The 26,295-nt window shown below is 44.0% G+C and overlaps 1 long non-coding RNA gene across 1 annotated transcript in view; it reads left to right on the top strand.

Moving 5' to 3' along the window:
- Positions 1 to 4,315: 4,315 nt before the first annotated feature.
- Positions 4,316 to 26,295, top strand: part of LOC139039829 (uncharacterized) — a 64,931-nt gene continuing 42,951 nt past the window's right edge. Inside the window, exons 1-3 of the long non-coding RNA XR_011493037.1 lie at positions 4,316 to 5,118; positions 6,200 to 10,121; positions 10,305 to 12,725. This is a non-coding gene — a long non-coding RNA (uncharacterized lncRNA). The remainder of the gene's footprint in view (positions 5,119 to 6,199; positions 10,122 to 10,304; positions 12,726 to 26,295) is intronic.

The raw sequence follows: 26,295 nt of genomic DNA, 5'->3' as shown, positions 1-26,295 counted from the left end.
AGGGAAGAGCTTTCAAACGAAATGATCACTTTTGGTAATGACCGTAGAAGATGGTGCTATCGCTGTGAAAGGATGGAACCAATCCAGAACGAGCCAGCTTTTGATTAATGACAACGGAATTGAATCAGATGCCAGAAATACTCACTTGGAAATCAAAGTCCCATCATCATCCCTGGAAGCATTTCTGGAACTTTCCCTTTGGACACAAATTTTTGTCTTCCAAAGGAGCAGACATAATACAGAGCAAATAGCAGACAGAGGAAGATGAGTCCCAGTTTGCCAGGCACCAAAAGGGAATTAGTGCCCCTGAGTCACATCTCTAGGAGCCCCACTGGGTGAGGGCTTTCACCAGGACCACACATGTCCACTCAGCAAGGGGAGTCCTCAGGGATGTTCACCTTACTCCCCAGCCCATCGAAACTGAAACAAGACAACCCAGAGAGAGAGAGAGAGAGAGAGAGAGCACATGTTAAATTCAATGAGTTGGGGGGCCAGCCCCACGGCAGCGTGGTGGAGTTCCCGTGCCCTGCTTCAGCAGCCCAGGGTTGGGATCCTGGGCAGGGACATGGCACGGCTCATCAGGCCATGCTGAGAGGGCATCCCACATGGCACAACCAGAAGGTCCTACAACTAGGATACACAACTATGAACTGGGGAGGGGAGGTTGGGGAGAAGAAGAAGGGGAAGAAGAAGAAAAAGATTGGCAACAGATGTTGGTTCAGGCGCCAATCTGGAAAAGAAACAAAAAAAATCAAATGAATTGCTCACGTAGGGCACGCAAAGCGTCTAACTGTGAGGTGCAACAATGGAAAAACAAACTTACTGGCCTCCTGGCAGGAACCTTGTTCTTTAATGAGCACAGGCCTCGTGCTTCACTGTCTCATCCCCTGGGAGGATGCTGTTTGGTGCGATAGAGGATGAACTTTCCCTGCAGAGGTAAACATGCATTTGTTCTTATAAAATCAGGATTCTGCTCTCTACTTTCATATCTCAGTTCTCAAATATCCACTGTGATTATAATCATTTTACTATTATTTGAGACAATTTCAAAGGTTACACAATATGCAATGAAAAGAATGTCCTAATTTGTTCCACAGTGGCCTGAAGGGAAAGTCACCAGACAACAGGCGGGGAGGGAAGGCTTACTTCAGCAGCAGTTTGAACAAAGGGATCTCGGAGGACCTGACGTTTTGAACTGAAACGGAGTATAGAGTAGGAATACGTGTGTGGATCCTGGGGCGGAGATGAAGGGTGACTGCTCAGTGTGCTGGCAGCAGCAGTGCTTGTTCTGTCAGGTGGTTCTGAGAGTTTGCGTTAAACATCACTCCCTGGATGTCAACTGTAGTCATCAGACGAGATCGGAGACCGAGAGGTGAAGGGGTGTCTAGTTGGCGAGGGGGAGTTAACAGCTTCCGTTGGAAATATGTTTGCTTAAGGTGCCTATAACATACACCTGTAGCATTATAGCTCAGAAATAAGATCTGGACGTGGTTTTTAGACATCGTCATCATAGAGATAACAGTGGAAGGCATTCAAAGAATAGAAGAAATGCACAAGAGTACTGAGACAACGTAGGGTCAATGGAGAGAATAGGGCTCACATTGAGTCCTGAGCTTTCGCAATAGTGCTGTGTGAGAAGGACCCTGTGAAGGACACCAGGGAGTGTGAGCTGGTTCACAGGCAGTCAGGAGCCTGAGATGTCGAGAAACCGAGGACAGGGAATCATTCCAAAAGACAATCGTGGCCCAGTTCTGCGTTTGTTCCAAGTAATAGAAAGATGCAGAAACACTCTTTGGATTTAATTATGGGGAGATAGCTGTGATATTATCAAGATTGATTAATACACAGACCATTGGTGATTCAGTAAGTCTGAAGTGTGGGGGAGTGAGGAGATGGTAATTCCATGAACACTGATCTTTCAGGTTCATTGTGAAGGGGAAGGAAGACATGGGGCGAGAACTAGACAGAAATGGGTTCAGGAGAGGCTGTTGTTTCAATAATGAAGAGATTGAATGAGTGAAAGGAATTCGATGGGGGAGGGGAGGGGAGGTTGCTAGTAGAGAATATGACATTTGGACTCAATAATAAAACTTCTCTAGAGAGGAGGAAGAAGGGAGACAATTAGGCTAAACCAAGGATCAAGATGAATTTTCAATGGAATCAGGAGAGGAGTCATTGATGGTTAAGAATGGTGGGATATTTGTAGACTTTGTGGCAGTGAGCTCAAGTATTTCTTGTAATGATCTAATTCATCAACATAGTAGGAGATGACCCCCTTGGTGGAAAGTGAGAGGAAAGGTAAGAAGTTTTTAGATTCGAAAGGCTCGGTGAAGGTCTGAAATATTTATGAAGCATGGAAGGATGCATCAATTATCAAGGCACCGTAGGATGTAAAGGGAAGGAAAAGGAGGACATTACGCTTCTCTCCTGTCAGGATGTGTGTCTGCTGGCACAGCCTGAGCCAGCAGCTGGGACGGCTGCTCCGTGTCCTGAGAAAACAGGGTCTGAGGTGGAAACCTACACCGTGGAGCGGGCCGGGCAGTTCTTCGGGAGATGTGCAGTGACATGTGGAGAGCCCGCGCTGCTCAAATCACAGCCTAATTTGCTAATGACATCTGAATCCCCCAATACACAAACACACACTGTGGTAATGTCTGGTAACACCAGCTAAATTGACAGGAAAAATGTCACAGCTCAGTGTCATAAGTGGACACTGAGCATCCTGGCTGCTAGAGTATTTCGGGTCTTCGTTGTTGTCAATCTGGATGTTTCAGACATGCATCTCTCTTCTCACCACTGAGACTGTGCCTGTCGCCTCCTACTCAACCTCTGAGGCCCCACTGTGATGCAGTCGTCTTCCCTGACGCTTCCTCCTTGGCTGGTTCACTGTGTGCTCTCTGTGCTCCTGACGGTTTGCCCCTCTTTAGAGCTCTTTGCACGTGGACCCAGAGTTATTTCTTTACCCTGCATCTTTCTGGCTGGTTTGTGAGCAGGGTCTGTCTCTTATTCATCTTTGCAGCTCTGTTCTTCCACACAAGAATGCCAGCAGAAGTTGAGGGACATACCCTAAAGGGAAGACTTAGTGATTGTATTATTGGCGGTACTTTGATGTTTTGTTTTGATTTTGGTGAGGGTGCTAGAGGGTGGACTGCCAATCAGTGCAAGTCCCAATCACTCAGTGCTCAGCTTATTATTTTGACTTGAATTTTACTAATGAGTTTGTGTCATTTACTCAATGTACAACATGCTTGATTGGGCTAAATGAGGAGAATTCCATAACTCAGGACCTGCAGGGAGGCTGATGCATGCACAACAATCTGCAGTACTGTCCCCAAAGTGGGATTACACAAGTCTGGGCAAAGTCCTCGGAGGACCAGGAGAGGGGGCCCAAGGAGGATGTGGTTGAAAACCAGAACAGTGATGACATTGCTTCACATTTTGCTGCCTTGACACCCTCAGACCTCAGGGCTTTGCTGTCTATGATCATTCTCAGAGTGCTGGGAAGCCCGTTAGGTATCGCACTACTGCCGTCCCCACTACTGTAGATTTTGGTAGAGTGTTTACCTTGGCTTTAATTGTGTCTCTACAGAGCCAGCCACCTGGTGGTCTGCTCATGTCGGGTCACACTTGATATTTAGCCTTTTGTGGTCAGAGACAGCGCTGTCCTGTGTATTCATTCCTCTGGGGCCTAGAACACAGCAGGTGTCCAATCACTAGGTGGAAGGCATCCATCCTCACAGAGCCTTCAACTCTGTGCTTTGTAATTGTCGACTTTAACAGAAAGATTTGAAAGTACAGTGCTTCGCAGTAATTTTCTGATATTGTCAAGAAAGACTGTCCCATCAAGAATATGAAGCGTATCTTTATGAAGTGTCTTTACTTGAATGGGGATTAAGTTGGCTGCCCTGGAGACATTTTCCTGTCATTTCTGTTCGTCTACTTGCTAGTTGCATTGTATCTTTGATAAGTACTTTCTCAAGATATTGAGCAGTGTTTGCTAAATCTTGACTTCTGTTTCTTTTATAGATAGTCACTGATGATTTTCCCCCATTCCTCTTGGTCCAAAACTCTTTCATAAAGAACAGATTTGAGTATCTTCTTATTCACTGTGGAGGCTTTTGTGGTCATGATGTATATCTCATAGACTAGACCTCAGGGATATTATGCTTTTGATTAAAGATGAGTATTTATTATATTATTATGGTGTATGTAGGAGGAGAAACATTGAGAAGGAATGATGGTTTTCAGTTTCTCAGGTATGTATATATATATATATATATATATATAAAAACATATATATTGAAAATTTTGGGGGCCGGCCCAGTGGCGCAGTGGTTAAGTTTGCACGTTCTGCTTCTCGGCAGCCTGGGGTTTGCTGGTTTGGATCCCAGGTGCGGACATGGCACCGCTTGGCAAAAGCCATGCTGTGGTAGGCATCCCACGTATAAAGTAGAGGACGATAGGCACGGATGTTAGCTCAGAGCCAGTCTTCCTCAGCAAAAAGAGGAGGATTGGCAGTAGTTAGCTCAGGGCTAATCTTCCTCAAAAAAAAAGTTTCTTAATAATGAACGTGTTACTTTTTAACTCAGGATAAGATAAAATTTAAAAAAAGAAGCTTGTTTATGATATAAAGGTGGAGTTGAGAACTGGCATATAATGCAGGTAAGTCATACCCAATGGAATTTACTGCAGAGCCGTGTGTTTTCATCCCTCCATTGACAAGGCGGACATTCACGCGGGTCCAACTCAGGCTGAGTTTGCCTGGTGACCAGCTCTTTCTTCTGACCATCACCTCTGGGATGTGAGTTGTTGTCAGTGGCTCTGCTGTGGGCACCAGGGCCGGTCACAAGGTCTGCTGCAAGCCCAGGAGAGTCCCCCATGATCCTGCTCCAGGGCCAGAACATCAGCATACTGGTGACTCCATGTGGCTTTGTTTCCTGGGTGTATCTTGTAGGTAGCCTTGTAGACTCATCGGGTCATATTCTGGTCCCTGGAATCTATGACCACGTGGCTCCTCTTACTGAAGAGGAAAAAAAAAAAATGTACGAAGCCATTGACCTGGACCTAGAAGAATACCGGAATAGCAGCCAGGTTAAGAAATTTCTGTTTGACACCAAGGTATGATCACAAGCTGATGGATAATCTGAACAAAGAATGATGGTAACAAATATTTTCCCAAGGCTTAACTTACCGTGTCCTGTTTATCTGCACATCTTAGAACTGAAAGCAGATGTTAATTCCAGGGGGGACTTTCACTTTCAAGGCCACTTCCCTGTGGTCTAGATCAAGCAGACCTTTATCTGGGGTCCCACTGGCACCGGACTCAGGCACCTAACCGTGGAGCAATTGCTCATTTCACAGATGCGTTTTTCCAAATCAGTTTTCTGGACTCAATCCCAAGCCGGCCTGCAGCCGGTGAGCTGGGCTCCCTAATTGTTTAAAGATTGAGAATAGTCTGAGGTTATTCCAGCTCCATGACCCTAATTGTTCATTTTTCTAGACAAAACCAAGAGACTTAGGGGCTAATCTGTAGACTGCTACGTCACTGCTGCCTTGGTGTAATAAGCAGACCCAAAGCCGAAAGCGTTACTGGCAAATTTAGATTTTTTCCTTTTCCCTTCTCCTCCTCCTCCTCCTCCTCCTCCTTTTTAAAACGCTTGCCTGCTAGGGTGTTTGCTAGCTATGGCTGGTTCCTGGGGGAACAGCCAAGAGAGGGAGAAGCATGCAGAAGAGAGTGATAGAGTTTATTATCATGAAGCGTAGCTCTTCCTCAGACTAGCTCTACAGCGGCCATAGCAAGATTGAAAACTGGCTCAAACATCTGCAGAGTTCTTTGAAGCCTTCTGAAAAATAAAATACATTTAGCACACAAATTATCATTGCAATGACTGGGATAGAAATTTATAACTGAACCCAAGTTTCTGAAAGGGCCCCTTTGCCATCTAGTAACTGCAAACTTCAGCGACGAGGGGCCCTCGCCAATGGGAGTGGCTTGGGCAGGCGAAGGCAGCAGAGATCTCGTGTCCTGAGGGGAAAGTCCACTTGTACTGTTTGTCCAGACATATCTAAGTGAGGCGATAATTAACTTGCCATTAACCGTGTCACAGATGTACAGAAATTGGTGATGCAAGCAATACAATTCAATTGAGTTTTAATTAAACATTCTTTCATACAATAAAATACTTTTATTTCAATTTAGGAGGAAATTCTAATGCACCTATGGAGGTACCCATCTCTTTCTATTCACGGGATTGAGGGCGCCTTTGAGGAGCCTGGAGCTAAAACAGTCATAGCTGGCCGAGTTGTAGGAAAATTTTCAATCCGTCTAGTCCCTCACATGAATATGTCCGTGGTGGAAACACAGGTAACAAACGTGCATTGTTCTTCTGTCCAGCAGCGCCGTTCCTGAGAGCCACATGCCACACAGTAGTGAGCAACTCAGTTGTTAGCATTGAAGTATCACTTTTTTCCAATACAGAAGGGACTGGAACAAATGTCAAGAAACCAATAGGATTTTTGTTCAGTAAAAATCTCTTTCCTCAATTATATGCAATTACAGTCATCAGACAAATAACCATTTGGAGTTGGAGTGATGGGAAATTTTTGAAAACTAAATGGTGCATAAAAAGGCAAGATGGGTTTTACACACAGACGGAGAAGCTACTTGTCTACGGCTGGACTGAGCCGGAAAATCTTTACCCCCAGCGTTAGTTTGTCCATGATGTCTGAAATCAACCCCCTGAAAGCAGCCACCTTAATGAAAACGTTTGTGTCTGGAAGGAGGTGTGTGTCTGAAGTATCGACCTATCATCAGTGCACCTCAAGTTGCACAGAAGGTAGACTCTGAGGAAGGGAGCTCAAGGAATACCTCGGCGCCCTCTCTCCATCCACTGTCCGCTTTTATCGTCGTCTTAGCGCTAATTACATTCTCAAAGATCCTCCTTCCCCTCTGCGTCCCTCCGTTTTTTTGTTTCCATCTTCCTTCCTCCTTCCCTTTCTGGATGGACTGTTCCTCCTCCTCACAGCACACACTTTACATGAGCGCAGGATGGTCTTCGTCTTGCTCACGGCTATGTCCCAGCACCTAGAACAGTTCCTGCCACGTGACAGGTGTGCCTTAAATGTTTGTCGAAGGGATGAATATTTCAGAGTATGGAGTTTTTCTCTGGTGGATCTCCATAATGGCAACCGGAATGGAGCCCAGGGGAGAGAGAAAGATGCTGTCAATGAGCCTCCTTCACAGCTTAGCGTGAAATTGCTCCCACTTTTTGGAAATTTCCAAGTGTGTAATGTTCCCAAAATATTCCTTAAGATACTGATGAGTCCAAAAAGAGGGATATTCAAACTGAGAAGTTCTACTTGTATTGTGTTTCATAATTACCTCAAACATTCATCATATTTGTATGACCCACAATATCATTCAAGGTTTCATAATTACCCAAATTCATAATAAGCCGACATTAACAGTGAGACACTGTGGTCGGGGAGGGGTGGGGACAGGAGGGGGGATTGGAGGGTCTCGGGAGGGGTGGGAGTGAGAGCAAGCATTCCTCACACTGGGCGCAGCTCTCCGTCCTGGAGACCCGGCTCACTCCGCGTCCTCCCTGTGGAAGAGCTGAGGGAAAATCAGAACGCTTGAATGCGTCAGCTTGGGATTCCAATCAGTTTCTTGATACAAGGCTATGAGAGCTACTCAAAATTTTCTCTTACAACTGAAAATGTTACCTTTAGGTAAAGCAGCATCTTGAATATATATTTTCCAAAAGAAATCGTTCCAACCAGATGGTTGTTTCTATGGCACTAGGACTACACCCACGGATCGCAAATGTTAAAGATAATCAGTATCTTGCAGCAAAAAGAGCCATCAAAACAGGTTAGACTTATGCTATTTTGATTGCTGGTCTACACTGGGAACAAGGGGTGGTACCCCGTAGGGCTGTAGATAAAGCAGACACTTTTAAAACTTCACTGTGGACTCTCCTTTTATATGGGCCGCATTACTGATGGTAAACGGTGTGGTTCAGGGCTCTTTACACACACCGTCTCATGAATCCTCCCAACAGCCTTCCCCGGGGTGCAGATTAAGGCGCGAGGAGATTAAATAATTTGCTGGAGGGCACTCAGCTAGAAGTAGCAAAGCCGGGGTTCAAACTCACGTTCTGGAGACCTGAATTTGGGGGAAAATGATGGACTTGGAAACCTCCCAACCCTCCTTCTGCAAAACTCATGGAAATATTGGCCGATACATAAAAACTTTTAAAAGCACAGCTGAACTTGCACGAAAGTAAAGGAAGTCCTCTGGGGTTAAAAATGAAGAAGCTAAACTGTGGTGGAGCGAGCAAGCTGGCACCGCGCTGCCCTGTGGGGACTTGCTCTTCCCGGTCACAGAGGTCTGGGTTTAATGGCCTCCAGACCTCCTTGGAGCACTAACTCTCTGCGTCTATGAGTACAAGGGACACAGACATCAAAAATTAGAGGACAAGTCCAACACCGAGAGCCCTACTTCTCTACACAATCATCCCCACTGCCCTCAATTGTAGCAGTATTTTACCAGTAAACTTTGGGGGTGAAGAAATGAGGAAGAAGAGTTAGGAAGTTAAATGGAATGCCAGCTGAAGAGAGATGTGTGATTGAAATGTCAAATTCAACAGTAAAGACACGAAGTACAGGAAAATGCAGGAATGCATAAGGCACCTTTTTGTCTGTCTGTGTGCTAAACCAGTCCTGCCAACAAAGGACAGTCGTCTGCCACATAATGAGTTTTTCGTCAACAACGGACTGCATGTATGACAGTGGTCCCATAAGATTAGCACCATATCACCTAGGCGTGTGGTAGGCTATACCACCTAGGTTTGTGTGAGTACACAACAATTAAACCATCTAACAATTAAATCACCTAACGATGCATTTCTCAGAATGTATCCTGTCATTAAGCAATGCACGAGCGTACATCATCTTTATTCACATTCACACCTTGCTCTGTGGATCCAGAAGACACGGCATGTTCTCTTTTGTGTCTTCATTTATTTTTCATTCCCACTCCATCTCTGGCAACTTTCCCTATAGCCTAGAAGGTTTCAACTCATCTCTTTCTAAACCCCAGGATATCCATTAAAACTGTTTCCTGGGATACCTTGAAAGTTGAGTACAAACACTGCAACATTCAGGTGAAAGTTGAGTACAGCGATTTATTCATATGTTGGTTACAAAACACCAAAGAAATGTGTTCCTAATATTTAATAGTAGTGTTTCTAATACTTAATTCGTGAAGCAACCATAAAAGTAGGTAGGTACATCTTCTTGTGGTACTCTGGCCAAAAACACGTGACCTCTTCCAATCGTGAAAAAACGTCAGATAAACCCAAACTGAGGGACATTTTACAAAACAACTGATCAGTACTCTTCAGCAGGGTCAAGGTCATGAAAGACAAGGGAAGACTGAGAAACAGTCACAGACAAGAGGAGACTAAGGAGCAATGACAAAATGCAGTGTGGGATTCTGCATTGGATCCTGGTACAGCAGAAGGGAAAGAGTGAAATTCAAATAAAGTCTGAGTCTAGTTAATAATATTATCCAATGTTAATTTCCTATTCTTGATAATTGTACAATAGTTATGTAAGATGTTAACATTAGGGGAAGCAGAGTAAGGAATATATGAGAACTCTCTCTGTACTACTTTTGCAACTTTTCTGTAAGGCTAACGTTAGTTTAAAATATTATTTAAAAATATTTTTTAAAAGTAGATAATAGTAAGTAAGGCAACCACAGTTTTCTTCTTGACTCTATTGACTATTTTAGAATATAAATTGCATGATATCAAGACGCTTACTTATCCCAGCCACCAAATTTCATGGTGGGAAAAAAAAAAAAAAGAAAGAAAGATAAAGTGAACACGACATTTGCGGAGATCACTGGGGGTAGTCTTCTCATTAATTTATTCAATGCCTTCTTTTCCTGTGTTTCAGTGTTTGGAACAGAACCAGATATGATCCGGGATGGATCAACCATACCAATTGCCAATATATTCCAGGATGTCATCCAAAAGAGTGTGCTGATGCTCCCGCTGGGCACTGTGGACGATGGAGAGCACGCGCAGAAGGAGAAAATCAACAGTGAGCAGGTTCTTGAGGGGGCTGATCTCTCAGTGTGCAAACCACAGGGTGTCCACATCAGTAACCTTCCGACATGCTGCGTATTTTAGATTGAATTTGTGTCATCAAATCTTCCTGTTTAAATTGTAGACTACTTTTCCTCCATTATTTGAATGGAAATAACAGTTTCTCTTTATTTCTTCTTTTGTTAGGTGGAACTACATAGAGGGATCCCAATTATTTGCTGCCTTTTTCCTAGAGATGGCTAAGCTGCATTAACAATGACGGGAACCTTCCAGCTTACATCTGAGCTGCTGACATATCCCCTCTCTCACATCCCTGGACAGCAATAGAATCTAAATATCCAGAGAATTTCTGTCCAGTAAATAATATTTTCCCTCTTTAATACGTCTTTGGACATTTGGACCAGTAATAAACTATTTTAAAGGTAGAGACACCGGAAATGGCTTAATGTCTCTGTTGCACACCTCTCTAAAGTCACAGCTACCTTCAACAACTTGATTTCCCCAAGTCTGGCCGCAGTAGTCCCCGGACTGGACTCATTCTGCCCTTCCAGCACAAGGATGGTTCTTCGATTAGACTTCTCTTGCCATTTGATTGGTGGAATTGCTCTAGTTTGCTGTGTCCTGAGGTGCTCAGGACACATAATCATTCATCCACTGACTGTCAGTACTTATGTCACCGTTGCTTTCACCACACATTCCTTTTATATTGTTAATAAAAACATTGGTCTACCCCACCGACTACCATGATTTCCCTGGGGGTTCATTTTCAGATGAGTTATTGAAGCGTGATACATATTAACTTCTTGCCTCCCCTTCACTTTTTCCTTTCTTGAAAAGTTTTGAAACAGAAATGACCAATATTCACACTCTTATGCCATTTGGGATTCCTTGTGAGAAGATGCGTCTATCTTTATTCTAAGCCTCTTTACCTTTGCTGTGAGTGACGCCAGCCCACCGCCCCTCCTGCATCCTGTTCTGTCTCACTACCCCATCGGTAGAGGCCACTCTCCCTCTGACACCTGCGCACATGGAAATTCACCACAGCAGAATCAGCCCTGATGGAATTTCTCTCACCCCGTTGGAATTTTACTCAGTGACTACATCTAAATAGTTCAAAGCTTTAAATAGCATCAATTTTAGACAGAGAACTGATCAACCTGACATCAGTAACACATCCCAAATTTGAAGCTGTCAGCTCAGGTTGCATTCATCAGTCATTTCAGTCGACCAGCTTGTTTGGCTCGATTGGATTGGATGGTGTAAACAAATAAACAAAAGCATGTAATTTTTCTACAGCTAAGTATAAGTAAACAAATCACTTCAGTCTTTAGGAATTCACTATTTAAATAGCATTAATGGAGAAGAAGTTAAGGGTTTATTAAAAATGTTTCTCTTATGATTCCAAATAAAAACAAAGTGCCACACATTCCATCTCTTTGTGGGTGCTTGAAATGTCAGTTTTAAAGCTTGCTGCGTCATGTCTAAAACGGCTGGATCATGGGGCCAGCTTACCCTGCCTCTTGTCACAGAAACGGGACCCACCTGTGGCCTCAGCCTCGCTGAGGCATCCATAAGGAGCCACTTCTTCTCTGGTGCTGGACAACATCAAGTCCTCTTGGTTAAATATTCGCAGGTGTTTGGTACTCTTTACTATTTAAGCACAGTCCATGCTCGCCAGATTTGGTTGAATCTTGTGAGGTTTTCAGATTCCGTGGACCTACCTGATGTATTTGGCAGAGGTCCCAAGGACTAACTGTACACGAGGTTTCTGACGCCAATTTATATTTTAACAAGGGTGTTCATAGTAGTCAATTAACAAAAGTTGGTTGTAAAATAGAACCATTTCTGAGCAAGGGAACATCAGTTTTACCAAGTCACCAAATAAGAAGATGTATTTGCTGATCTTCATTCCTGCTGAATCTCTGAGACCTGCAGTGTCTTGGTCAATTATTCAGCTGCCACCAGGTGAGGAGAGGAGGAGGACGAATGAGGTCATTGAATCTAGGAGATTCCAACCCTGGGATGCCTGAGTCCAGAGCCGTGGTTTTCTGCCTCCCCGGGTCACGATGGGTCTCCCCAGCTCTCATTGATGGGTCCACGTTTTCTACCCAAACCCAAGCCATGTGGCTACCTGGGTCTTGCTGTGGTTTGGGAGCCAGATAGGAAGTATTTTCCAGACAGATTACATTCAGAGGGGTGACAGAAATCCGCCCAGTTATTAGCCACAAGACCAATTAACTAGTAATAAGAAGACAAAGAGGTTGGGGATAGAGAAATTTAAGTATTTGCTTTAAAAAATTTTACCAAAGAAGCATATGCACATGGATAAAGATGACCACCCAGTGATGACTCCAGGGATGGAGAGGGAGGAGGCGGCATCGCCCGGGGGTTACCCGCTCGGGGAGCCGCTGGAAGCGCCAGGTGGCCTTCCCGGTCAGACGCCGCCAGCCTCTCAGCCTGACGCGCGTCTCCCCTTCCTTAGATTGACTCCTTCGGCTTTCCGTTTTCCTCTTGGGGAGGGGTGGGCTTCCGGTTTCATCTCCGGAAGACGACGAGCCGGAGGAGTCAGTCCGAGGGGCCAGCAGGAGCGATTCCGTCGGCAAACGGGTAAGTTATTCTCTGGTCGGGCCGGGGGGGAGGTTTGGAGGCGGGGACCGTGCAGCGTCTGCGCGGGGCCTGGGGGCGGTGGCTTGAGGGCTCAGGCCCGGGCAGTTGGGCGCCGGGAGTCCCGCCAGGGCCCTTCGCTCTTCCTCCCCCCTCCTCCCCCCGCCTCCGCCCCTCCCCGCTCGCCGGTCCGTCCGGACGCCGCCCAGACTCGCCCGACGCCCGCCCGCCGCCCGCGCGGCGTCGCAGCCGCCCTGCCCTCGCCGTCACCTGCTCGCTCCGCGAGCCGTGCTCCCGGGAACCCGGCGGGCCTCCGTTTCCCCGCGGGCCCGGGCTCTCGGCGCGGGAGCGGCGCCCCGGGCGCCCCACGCACCCCTGCACGCAGTCGGGGCGCTTCCGACCGCCTGGCTTCTCCGACTGGAACGCGGGCGCCCAGGCGGGGAGCTGCCCGGTGTCGGTTTCTAGTCCGGGCGGTGGTGTCCGTGGCTGCCCGCCCACTCCCTGTTTTCCCCAGCGCACCGATGCGCTGCTGCCACCCGCGCCTCCTTCGGTTGAGGATGCTGGTGCCCGAGAGCACCACGCCTGGAAGTGGACGGTCCTGGCCACTCAGGGTCCCGCTGCTCTCAGCAACTAGCGGGAGACCCCAGGCTGCCGCACGTCGCTGTTGGCAGCAGCGGGATCGTCCCTGGAGATACCCACCTCTTCCTAGTGGGCGAGCACGGCCTGAGGGTGCGTGCCCGCTTTCTGGAGCTTAGTCGGGGGGAGGTGGGTGCCAGGAGCTGCTGACCCCTGCGGTTGCGTTGAGTCTTGAATAGCCTGTTTATTGGGGTGGGGGGGTTCTGGACTAGGACATCTTGGCAGGGTTGGCATCTGTGGACACATATGTAGGATTATTTTCTAGGTAATCATAGCCCGAATGGTGATTGTGTCGGGACTTTACAGTCCGTGCCGGTGGAACTAGTTACAGTATGCACCTGGTTTGCGGTGAAGCGTTAGTCCAGATGCAACACTGCCTGGGGAAAGTCACTAACACGTATTGATTAGAACATCGTTAGGAGAGCTCATTTGATGTATACTCTGTAGACTTCATGTAGCACGGCAGCCGTGTAGGGTCGGAATTACTATTCCCTTTTCACAAACTGAGACTAAAGTTAAACAGTTTGACGAAAGTTAAGATCAGGATTAGCGTCTCAAGTGTTTGTGACTCATTGTTTTTCAAGTTTGCTACATGTAAGGTTACTGACTCCTGCTGGCACGTGTGAAAAACACTGAGGCAAGGCTCTCTAGTAGCTGGTGTCTTCTTGCGTGACATGTAAGGCAGGTGTGATTATTACTGATAATACAGTGGCTCCTGGTGCCTTTTTTAAAAAACCTGTTTATTTTGGAATAATCTCAGATTTACAGAAAAGCTGTGAGATAGCACAGAGAGTTCCACTTGTATTCAGCAAAGCAGAGTGGCTCCACTTGAGCAAACTGCTTCATGCCAGTCACCATTCTAGGTGCTGGAGAGAGTAACACGCTGCCCTAGAGGATTTCAAGGTCTGGTGGAAGAGACAGATCCATAAACAAGTATAGTGCCTTTTGCTCAGTGCTGAAGTGGAGAGAGGGGAGCACAGAGTAATTTATGTCTGACTGCCTGGGAAGGAGTGGCGCGAGCTTGCAGGATACAGCATTTGAGTTAGGTCTCAAGGATTAGTGGGTATTCACTTGATTGATGGGACATTTCTGCCCACATTCATGCTACCTAGGTTTGTGTTCGAAGAGAACTCTCTAACCTTTATAAAGCGGACTCTTCTTATTTGATTCTCCTCTGTCCGTCTTTCTCACATCTCCTCTGAGAGGTTTTTGTCATAGTTTCCACAGGCTGTGAGAAGAATCGCGGTTTATAAATCCATGACTAGGAGATGAAATTAAGCTGTGTTTCTTAGTAATGGAAGTATCTAGATCTGTACGTTTTAAAATTCTTTCTCTTTCATAGTTGCTGAGTACTTCAGTGGTCTGATCACACACATTCTTTATGCGAGGTTGGAGCACAGTTCTTCTGAACTGTGCCCACAGCAGAGGCGTATTTTGAGTGAGTGTGTTGGTCGTTGTGGGCTGCTCTAGGAAAACACCATAACCCCAGGTGGCTGAAACAATCGTCATTTACTTCTCCCAGTTCTGGAGGTTAAGTCCAAGATCAAGGTGCTGATTCCTGGTGAGGGCTCTTCCTTGCTTACAGCCAGCCACCTTCTTGCTGTGTCTTCACATGGCAGCGATGGAGAGAGAACTCTGGTCTCTCTTCCTCTTCTTCTAAAGACGCTGATCCCGTCTTGGAGACCCTACCGTTCTGACCTCATGTAAACCTAAGTACCTCTCAAAGACCTCATTTCCAACTACCATCACATTGGTGATTAGGGCTTCGGCATCAAAATTGTGTGTGTCTGTGTAGGGGGGGCGGGGTGCACAATTTAGTCTGTAGTAGGTGGGTTTCTTGGAATTTTTGTTATTATGAGGAATTGCTCCAAAATAGGCTTGATAGAGAACTAAATAGGAAACTGTAAAATTAGCATTTATATGGCTTTTGCTACAGCAAAGTAGTAAACACAATTTTATTTAAAATCAGAAGAAATTATTGTAGATACGTTAAGTCTGATTCAGAGGCTGGTGGATGCCAAGAAGAAATTTTAATTGTTTCATTTGGATGAAAGAGAGAAATACGTGGTGAAATACTGCAGTGGTGTTTTCACTTTTAGGCCTTATACAAATGAATGCTTTCATGGTTATCAAATTAGGGTGTAAGGACTGTGGTAGTGAGCTATTGCAGTTCCCTCACTGATCAGGAGGCTGAGCCCCACAGAAGCTGAGCGGCTAATGCATTGTAGAGGTGAGTGGCAGAGCAAGGATTGGAATCAGGCCTCCAGATTCACGGGGCCAGTCTTTCTGCTGTTCCATCAGTGGTTCTCAAACTGATGGTGCATCAGAGTCAGCTAGGGGGGCTTGTGAAAACGCAGATGCTGGGCTGGGTCTCTGAATCAGCGGGTCTGGACTGGGACTGAGAATTTGCATTTCTGACAAGTTCCTGGGTGATGTTAAAGCTGCTGACTCTGAGGGCACACTTTGAGAACCCCGGCCTTATGTGATGTTGCCTTTGACCTCTTCTAAGAGGCTAGTAAGTAAACGTCTGTGGGTTTATACCAGCTTGACCCTTCCTTGACGTTCAGAGAATCAAGTTCTTTAATTTTGTGTTGTGTACTGTAATGCACCAACAACATAATGATTAGAAGGAAAAATGTACTAGAAATGGAGTATGTTTTAGAGTCATTTTGGCATCTTCAGGGATAATTTTTGGAGATAATTGTAGAGGTCAGAACCGCTTATGCAAAGGGGATACACTTGAGCTCCTAGCAGCAATCACACTAAAAAGGGTGCCGGTATTGATTGCTAGATTGTATGGGAGTGAAAAGTTCCTTCCAGTTTTGTTACTCTATGTTTTTCTTTCTCATTTTGTGTACTGAAATGTTCTTAATGTATCAAAATCTTATCAGGCCCCAGCACAGTTCCATGCCCATAGTAGATGTTAAATAAATATAAGTTGAATTGAATTAAAAAAGATTAATAGGGAAAATGAGGTAGATTATTTATCTGGAGAGACTTCAGTGCCCTAGGAAAGTTAGTCGGCTCTCTAGATTATCCCAATCACAGGTTTTTAGTGAATACTTACAGATTATTCTTGTTTATGCCTTATTTGCAATTCTTGGGCTTTTTTTAGCACAATTATTGGAGGAGGTAGCATATTTTTTTTTTCCTTTTTCTCCCCAAAGCCCCCCAGGACATAGTTGTAGATTCTTCATTGTAGGTCCTTCTAGTTGTGGCATGTGGGACACCACCTCAGCGTGGTTTGGTGAGCAGTGCCATGTCCACGCCCAGGATTCGAAGCAACGAAACACTGGGCCACCTGCAGTGGAGCGCACGAACTTAACCGCTCAGCCACAGGGCCAGCCCCGAGGAGGTAGCATATTTTATGTAAGAGTTATTGAGTGATCCCCCATATCTCTTTATCATTCATCTGAAATTATTTTTACAAACTTTTTACTTTGAAATGATTATAGAAGTAGAAAAAAATGGCAAAAATAGCGCAGAGAATTCCTATATACCTTAGACCCAGCGTCCCTTTGTTAGCATCTTATGTAACCATAGTGCGGTTATTGAAACCAGGCAGTTGATACAGTTAATCTAAAGTCTTTATTCGGGTTTCACCCCTGATATCTTTTTTCTGGTCGAGGATCCAGTCCAGTAGCCCACACTGCATTTAGTTATGGTGTCTCCTTGGTCTCTTCCAATTTATGACAGTTTTTTATCTTTCGTGACCTTGGTACTTTTCCAGAGTACCGGTCAGGTATTTTGCAGAATGTCCCTCAGTTTGGATTTATCTGGTGTTCTTTCATGATTAAATTGAGGGTTAAGCATTTTTGACAAGAATACCGCAGTGGTGAGGTTGTTCCCTTCTCAGTGCATCATATTGGCACATGTGTGATGTAGATAGGTCTTATCGCTGGTGAATGTTAACTTTTGATCTCTTGGTTGAGGTGTCTGACATGTTTCTGTGCTCTAAAGAAAAAAATTTTCCCTTTGTAATTAATGACTCTCGTAAGTTTACTGATTGTAGTGCAGATGTTTAAATGAAATGAATATAGAATGTCAGAATCCTTTGAGCCTGACCCTAATTATGAGATCTTTCTTATCTTGGAGGCTTCATTATTATTTGTTAGATCCCAACATAGTAGGGAAGGGTAAAGCTGTAGACTTCTAGAAGAACAGTTATTTGTTCAAGAACTTGTACCTGATCTTGGTCAGTCTTAGTCTTGAATTGTCAACAGCGGAAGCTCTTTGTTCCAATTCTTTTTCTGTGGTTCTGCGATCTGTCTCGCATCTGTCTTCCAGTGGATGACTTTCCATAACTACATTGCGTTTCTTCAGATTCTCCCTAGAGCATTTTTGTAGAAGATTTGTGTGCTTCAGTTCATCACAAGGCAGTTGCTCCAAGTATCCTCTTGTTGACCCACTTCCTAGTCCATACAGCTGAGTGTGTGTGTTCTCTTTGTAGACTATGCTGATGAAGTGCTGGAGATTACATAGATACATAGACACATATAAATTGTCTCTATTTTCAAACTGTATATCCCTTTAATATCCCAACAGGAGTCAGTTGGAAGATATGTATGTGGCCTGTCTCCCTCCCCGTCATCCCCCTCCAAAGCTCGTAAGCTCCTTAGAAGCAGGGAACAGATCTCTTTTTGTTTACCAGTCACTTGCTTGGTGCTTGGCATACACAAGGCACTCCATAAATATTTGAGAATAAAAGAATATCATATGTGCATCTTGTTAACTGGTTTTAGAAATTACCAGACTATTGGAAACATCTTTCCACATTAACACAGCTATGTAATCATCATAGTATTCCACTATAGTCATGCCTTGCTTAACAATGGGGATACGTTCTGAGAAATGTGTCAGTAAGTGATTTTATCATTGTGCAAACATCATAAAGTGTACTTTCACAAACCTAGATGGTCGAGCTGTTGACACGAATAATCAATAATCATTCTACAGCGGGGAGTTTTACTCGAGCCAAGCTGAGGACTGCAGCCTGGGAGGGAGTGCAGCCTTCGTAAGTGCTGTGAAGAAGAGTGATTTTTCAGCACCATTGTATACCATTTCCAAACAGACATACATCAAGTGTGACAGGGGTACATTCTTTCAAGGGTTCAAGGAGATACTTTGTTATAGATTAGTACATACACAGTGGGTCAGCATGACCCCAGTGTCATGGGAAAGGACACTTACCTTCAAAAAGTACTGGTGTCATAAGAAGAGAGGCATTGGTTCTTACCTTCAAAGAGTACATTCTGGGGCCGGCTCTGTGGCTGAGTGGCTAAGTTCGCGCACTCCGCTGCGGCGGCCCAGGGTTCGGATCCTGGGCGCGGACATGGCACCGCTCATCAGGCCACGTTGAGGCGGCGTCCCACATCCCACAACTAGAAGGGACTGGAACTAAGATATACAACTGTGTACAGGGGGGGGTTGGGGAGATAGCGCAGAAAAAGAAATATTGAAAAAAAAAGAGTACATTCTTTATTTTGGGACAATATACAACGAACATTTGACAGGCTGTAAGTCAGGCTTCTTTGGTTTAAATAAAATTTAGTCCAAATCGCATTTAAACCAGAACGGCTTCCCCATACACCTCAATATATAAAATTTTCTTCTATCATAGCCTCCTACACATGTAGGCTCTGTGGTACTAATCTCATGGGATCGCCATCATCTACGTGATCTACTGTTGACTGAAACGTCCTTAGATGGCGCATGACCGTATATGGATGTGCTGCAGCGGCTTCGTCTGTAACCCATCCTGCGTTGTTGGAGATTAGGTTGTTTCCAATTTTTTCTATTATAAAGAGTTCCATGGTGAATATTCCTAAATATGTATTTTGTTCAGTTGTTTCCTTAAGATAAGTTCTGTAAAGAGTCACTGATAGCTCAAAGAAGATATGTATTTTAAGGCTTTTGATATATTGCAAATAACCCTCTAGAAAGTTTGTATAGATTTATATTCCAGCCAGTACTGTTGAGAATGCTCATTTTGCCACACTTTCCCCAATGCTCAACTTTCAGTTTTTTAGAATAAGACTAAATTTAGAGTTAAAACAATTTTTTTGTGTGTTAACGATTTGCACCTTTGTTTTTCTTCTTCTTCTCCCCAAAGGTCCCCAGTGCATAGCTGTGTATTGTACTTGTAGGCCTTCCTGGTTGTGCTCTGTGGGACGCTGCCTCAGCATGGCCTGATGAGTGGTGCCATGGCCCTGCCTGCAGCCAGGATCCGAACTGGCAAAAGCTGGGGCTGCTGAAGCTGAGTGTGTAAACTTAACCACTTGGCCACAGGGCTGGCCTCTTTTTTTTTTTTTGTGGTATTTTTAAGGATTCTTCCTGGAGTATGGTGGGGTGGGGATCATAGTCTGACTAATTTGCTAATAACCCTCCAAGTTTTCCGTATTGAAATTATCCAGTTTTTGGTTTGCCTCGATGAGAGAGCAGAATAAACCTCAATAAGGTAGGGGTTAACAGGAATCATTATCCTCTCTGAAGTTATAGTTGGTCATATCTGTGGGCCTTAGCCAATAGGAAACTTCTTGAGAGTGGGATACATTTCTAATTCATATCATTCAGAAAAATCAACTACAGGTGAATTAAAGGCTTAAATACAGAAGGCAAAACTATGAAATTTTTGGAAGACAATGTAGGACAGTAATTGTGTGACTCTAATACAAGGAAGAGCTGCTTAAACAGATCACAGAAGGTGTAGACCATAAAGGCAAAGATTGACCGCTTTGACAGCATTAATTTGACAGCTTGTGGTTATGAAAAGAAACCATCAAGAAAGTGAACAGACAAGTCACAAGTGAGAATAGATATTTTCAGTACGTATTATTGAGAAAGGATTGTATCTAGAAAGGTAAACAGTGACAAATCAGTAAGAACAATAGAAAAATGGGCCTATGACCCAAGTAGGCATCTCACAGAAGAGGAAACCTGCATGCAGAGATTCTCGACTTCATTAGTAATGAGGGAAAGGCAGTTTAGGACCAACGTGGTGTATAGTTTCATAACATTGGGTTGGCAACAGTGTAAAAATCTGACAATGTCTGCTGTTTAGGAAGGTCGGAAATAACTGGAATGCTTACACACAACTGGTGGGATTGCAAATTGGTACCATAACTTTGGGATTACCTAGTAAAGTTAAAGATGGATGTACACTTTGACCCAGTGATTCTACTCCTGGGTCTTTATCCTGGAGCAGTGCTTCTAAATTGTGTTTTCAGCATCTCACAGGAACTTACTATAAATGCAGAATTGGGGGCTCCACCCTAGACCTATTGAATCAGAAGCTTTGGGGATGAGCCAGCTTTCAGTCTTAACAAGCCGTTCAGGTGGTTTAATGCATGCTAAAATTGGCAAACTGCTGCCCCAGAGAAACGCATGTATGTGAGTGCCTGAGGACATGACAAGAATGCTCACAGTTGCACTGTTTGTAAAAGGCAAAAACTGGAAGCAGTGTCCATCAGAGGAGAATGGATAAATTGTATTCCTATAGGAGTGCAACTGAATGGATTTTAGCCACCTGCACCACTGAGGATTATTGTCAGGAATATCATATTGAGGAAAAAAAGCTATTTCCAGAAGAATGCACATAGTGTTTTTCCTTTTTTAAAGTTTTGAAACATGTAAAGCAAAAGTCCATACTGTTAGGAATACAGATATGGCAAAGTAATGAAACAGATTAATTACAAACACATTCAAATTAGTGGGTAGCTCTATTAGAAGAGAGAAGGTGATAGGGATCCCGAAACGGAACTGAAAGATTAGGAATTTAATTTTTTTTTTTTTTTTTTTTTTTGGTGGGGAAGACTCGTCTCGAGCTAACATCTGTTGCCTGTCTCCCTCTGTTTTGTGTGTGGGATGCCTCCACAGCATGGCTGATGAGTGGAGTAGGTTTGTATCTGGGATGCGAACCTGTGAACCCAGGCTCCTGAAGCTGAGTGTGCAGAATTTTAACTGCTTGGTCATGGGGCTGGCCCCCTGAATTTAATTTTCTTAAACTGTGGTCTGTACTCAGGGTTTTGTTATGTTATGCTTAGTGCCTCGCACATATTCAAATTATTTTTTGTACCTGCCAAATGTTTAAAAAACATACACTTATGTCTTGTCTTTTTGCGAAGTCTGTCTACACAGGGACTATTCAGTTTGTATGAAAAAGATCTGGTGGGGGTGATGGTGGGGAAGATATGTTCTTGCAGCATTATGGTCTGAAAGTCCTTTCAGCAGTAGGGATATCAAACAGAAGATTGTTTTTGATGATGATGGTGGTTAATACTTGCTGAGCACTTGCCAGGTGCCAAACACTGGTCTAAGGACATTACGTACTGAGTTTATCCTCAGTTAACTGAGGATTGAGCCTCACAGTGAGCATATGGGGGTTGGTACCACGACTCCTCCTGTTTCCTAGGGGAGGAAAGGTGTGTGGATACAGAGGTGAAAACGGTAGAGGCTGTCTGACTCCTAAACACTCTGTCAGACCTGGTCAGAGGGAGAGACAGCCAGACAAGAGTGTTATGCCTGAGAGCGTTGGAGTTTCGAGACAAAAAGGGAAAGTCAAAATAGGAATGGGAGTGTGGAAGACTGTGGAGAGGGAAGGCTGTATATACCCGCATTTTTGAAGTTGCTTTCTTTATCTTAGTAGGTTTGTTTCTAAACCAGCGTATATGACTGTCATTCTAGCAGATGCTGAGTCCCTAAAGCAGAAAAGTAATTGCATTTTGTTTTTAGTTTTAAGGATTGCATCTTCCAGTTCATTAGAAATTGGTAAGATCACACCATAGGATTTGGGAAATCTTACTTCTTTGCTTAGGCAGTTTGGTTGCTAAAAAGGGCACTTTTGGGGACTCTCCCTTTGCCTATTGTTTTCTAGCCTTTGATAATTTTTTTTGTATCATAATTATCTCATATTATGAGGACTATTTCTTTTTTTTTTTTTTTTTTTTAAAGATTTTATTTTTTCCTTTTTCTCCCCAAAGCCCCCCGGTACATAGTTGTGTATTCTTCGTTGTGGGTTCCTCTAGTTGTGGCATGTGGGACGCTGCCTCAGTGTGGTCTGACGAGCAGTGCCATGTCCGAGCCCAGGATTCGAACCGTCAAAACACTGGGCCGCCTGCAGCGGAGCGCGCGAACTTAACCACTCGGCCCCGGGGCCAGCCCCTGAGGACTATTTCTTAGATAAACATTGGTTATATTGTAAACTTTATTTTAAGCCATCGTAGTATGACAGTCACTCCTTAAAATTAACAAATACAGAAAAAATTAAAAGATGTACCAGAAGCCATAAGTCAAATTATATGAAACCAAATAGCACTGCTGTTTTTGTTTGGTATTCAATTCAGAGTGCTCAAATTGTCTAAACCACATGAACTGTCAAGCATTTGTAATTGTGTAATGTCATACTTTGCCGCAGAGTCAGCCCCTTACTAAGCTGACAGCCAGGAGAGTCCTTCCATAGCAGGGATGTCTGCATTTGAGACACATGTAGTGCTTGTTGGAGATCCGAACATAGGCTTCTTGAAACAAATTTTAAGTACTTCAGCTCTTCTGGTTTCAGATGCATTTTGCTGAAGCTGGATAATCTCAGTCTTAATTGCCAGTGCTTTTCAATGTGTTGCATGTTCCTATTTCTCTTTTATTTTCTCTTATATGCTTTTCCCCCCTTTAAACAAAAACACAAAAAGTTTTAAATAAAAACAAGTAAGGTAATAGGAAGCCTAATAGGAAAAAGATATTTATTGTTTGATGCATTTGGAATAATAGCAGTGTAATCATCAAATGTAGCCAAAGCCCAGCATGCTTGTCAGTTACTAAGGATAGTGGAAACTTTGTGTTTTAAACCCAGAGCAAGCAACAAACCACTTCTTTCAAAGTGTGTAATTCACTTGTGATTTCTGCTGATCGTGGATTCCGGACCAGAATTTGATGCGTATTATTGGATCAGTTATTCTAGAATGAGAAATCACAGTTATAGAAGTTCATATAACTATAAAACCATTAGAATTTAAACTAAGGTGGTAATCTACTTTTAAAAATAGCTTAGACAATTTAGATCATTCGAGGAGAGGTAGTAGGAATTATAGTCTTTCAAAAAATGAGACCAAATGGTTTTCATTAAGAATCTTGAGGGTCTGTAATCTGGTTTTCCATATGGGTGGTGTTTAACACCCTAGGATTTCAGGGTGGGAGGTGGAGGCAGTGTTTGCTAAAAGTGACATTCCTCAGAGTCATTTTGCATGAGAGATTGTTTTGGAATCCCTGTGTGACATCCCTATTGAGTGCAGTTTGTTTACTCTCCTTCCTGATTCACCTTTCTTCTCCTTTTTTCCCCTCTTCTCCACACTTCAGCTCTCTGTCTAGTAAATATATGTTAGGTTTATATTATTTTTTTTTGAAGTTAGAAGGGACTTTACTCCAGGGGGTCCCAAATCTGGCTCATCAGAATCACTCAGGGAGCTCTCTGAAACTACAGATCCTTGTCCTTACCCCAGACTCTCTTAATCAGGATCTCTCCATGGGTGGGACCAAGGGATTCATGTTTGGCTGATTAGCTAAATTGATAAATGATTGGTGTTGTCTGTGGTTCCCTTGTGTTACAGATGTGGAGGTAGTAAGTCCAGGCATGCTCTTCCAGGGACAGTTGCATTTCTCAGAAAAGGTTGTCGAAGGTCTCGAAAAGCCTTCATTAATGGTAGAGTGACAAGCGATATGATAATTTTTGGGCATTGGTATGTGGCAGAGATGGCTAGCTGTCCATCTAAATCAGTTCTGTCCTTCCATAAGATACAGTTCTACAGCTCCAGGTTTCACTTTTCAGATTCCCTTGCAGCGAAGCAGGTATGAGTGGAAGTGGTAGATGCCCCTGTCCGGGAGGGGGAAATTTCCCCCTTATTCCTCTTGAGTTCTTGTGGCTGGCCTCATAGTAAAATTAACACAAGACAGATTAAAGAGAAAACTCGAATGTAATGCGTACACGTGGGAGATCATAAAATTAACGCTCAGAAGTGACCAAAGCAGGCAGCTTTTATACTTTTTACACACAGAAACACTAAATTTGTGAGGATTTGACAGGACAAAGAAACTTAGGTTTGGGTGCTTCATTAGTAAGCAATCTAAGCAGAGTTTGGACTTGTGGCGGTAAATTAGTAAAAAAGTAACAAGGTGTGTTTATACAGGCCTCTCCGCCCTGAATTCCACCCCCTCCCAGCCCCACCCTTTTTGCTTGAGGAAGATTGTTCCTGAGCTATCATCTGTGCCAACCTTCCTCTGTTTTATGTGGCATGACGCTGCAGTGTGGCTTGATGAGCGGTGCCTAGGTCCGCCCCGGGATCCGGACCTGCAAACCCTGGGCCGCCGAAGCAGAGCACGCCAACTTAACCCTTATGCCATTGGGTCAGCCTCGTGAGGAAGCTGTTTTTCACATGGGAGATTCGTTTGCTGCTTTCAGGGGGAAATGGAAAGGGTCAAAATGCAATTTTTGCATCAGCTGCTTCTCAAATAACTAAGTCAAAATAATCAGTGTGCCATTGTAGCATACTTTGGGGGCGGTCTGCCCTGGGTCCCAGCACTGCTTTTGAGTCAAGATTGCAAGACTACTGTTAGTTATGTCTGACCAGATGCTGAAAGTCAAAGGTCAGCAGATGGAAGCAGAGCTGGTTGGGACCTGGAGAAGAATTGTCTCAGAGCACGTCTCGATGATATTTTACCAAGAGTCTGCTGCTTCCAGGCTTGCTTTCTTCAGTCAGCTGAATGCAGGGAACGAGGAAGCTCCAGGGCAGAGCTGCAAGATGGAAGGAGCCAGGATCCCTGAGTCGGCCTGGAACAGACCGCCTGCTGACCAGGAACACCTGCCGTGGAAGTTTACCAGAGCGAGAGAGAGACTTCTGTTGTGCTTTGGCCAGTTGTCAGTGCACTTTTTATACCAGTATGGTATTAGGGCATTATCTTCTTGTTAGATGGATTCTAGCCACTGTATCCAAATCTCAAAGGAAAGGCAGGTTCTGAGTATGTAGAAAATTAGTATTCTGCAGTTTTCCTTCTCCACGTGTATAATTCTGTTATCTATTCCTCAGAATGTAGACGTGTGATGTGACAGAGTTGGGACATTTTATTAGGCTGCAGTACTTTCTTAGAGGTGTAATCTGAAGGAGGCTACTACTCATGTGAAAACTGGTGAATGAGGATTTGTGATGCCAACTGTGAAGGTTGCCAGCAGTGGAGGAGAGACTGATCTTCAGAGCACTCTTGTTTAATAATGATCTTAGGGCTAAGAATTATTAGTTTTTATTGATTTCCTAGAATTTACATAATTGAAAAGTTAGCAAATGTATAAGGTGTGTATGATGTGGCATTTTCCAAACTTAAGTCATTTCCCTACTCCTTCATCGTTTCTGCTGTGTTTTATACCACAGCATTTTATCTCACTCTTGTTTTTTGTTTGTTGTTCTGTTTGTTTGGTAACGTCTGTTGCCAAGCTTCCTTTTTTTGCTTGAGGAAGATTCTCCCTGAGCTAACATCTGTGCCGGTCTTCCTCTATTTTGCATGTGGGATGCTGCCACAGCATGGCCGATGAGTGGTGTAGGTCTGCACCTGGGACCCGAACCCACGAACCTGGGCCACTGAAGTGGAGTGTGCCGAACTTAACCACTACACCACAGGGCCGGCCCCTTTCTCACTTTTTTTTTTTAAAACTTAGCATTGTCATAAGAAGTAATACATGTGGAGTCATAGGTTGGTGTGTTACTTTTTCCTAATATCTATTTGAATAATACATACTTATTTAAAAATCCCAACATGTGGTAGATAACTTTATTTTAAACGCCACTAGTGATATTTCTGTCATACTTGGGAAATACTGTTCACATAATGAATATTATTTTTTAGGATCTTCAGTGCTTAATCCATAAAATTCTAATAGAAATAGATGCAGTCACAGGAA

Source organism: Equus asinus, chromosome 12 (genome assembly GCF_041296235.1).
Source record: "Equus asinus isolate D_3611 breed Donkey chromosome 12, EquAss-T2T_v2, whole genome shotgun sequence".
Lineage (NCBI taxonomy): Eukaryota > Metazoa > Chordata > Mammalia > Perissodactyla > Equidae > Equus > Equus asinus.
The sequence above is the reverse complement of the archived record's forward strand: the minus strand, read 5'-3'. Positions and strand labels throughout refer to the sequence as shown.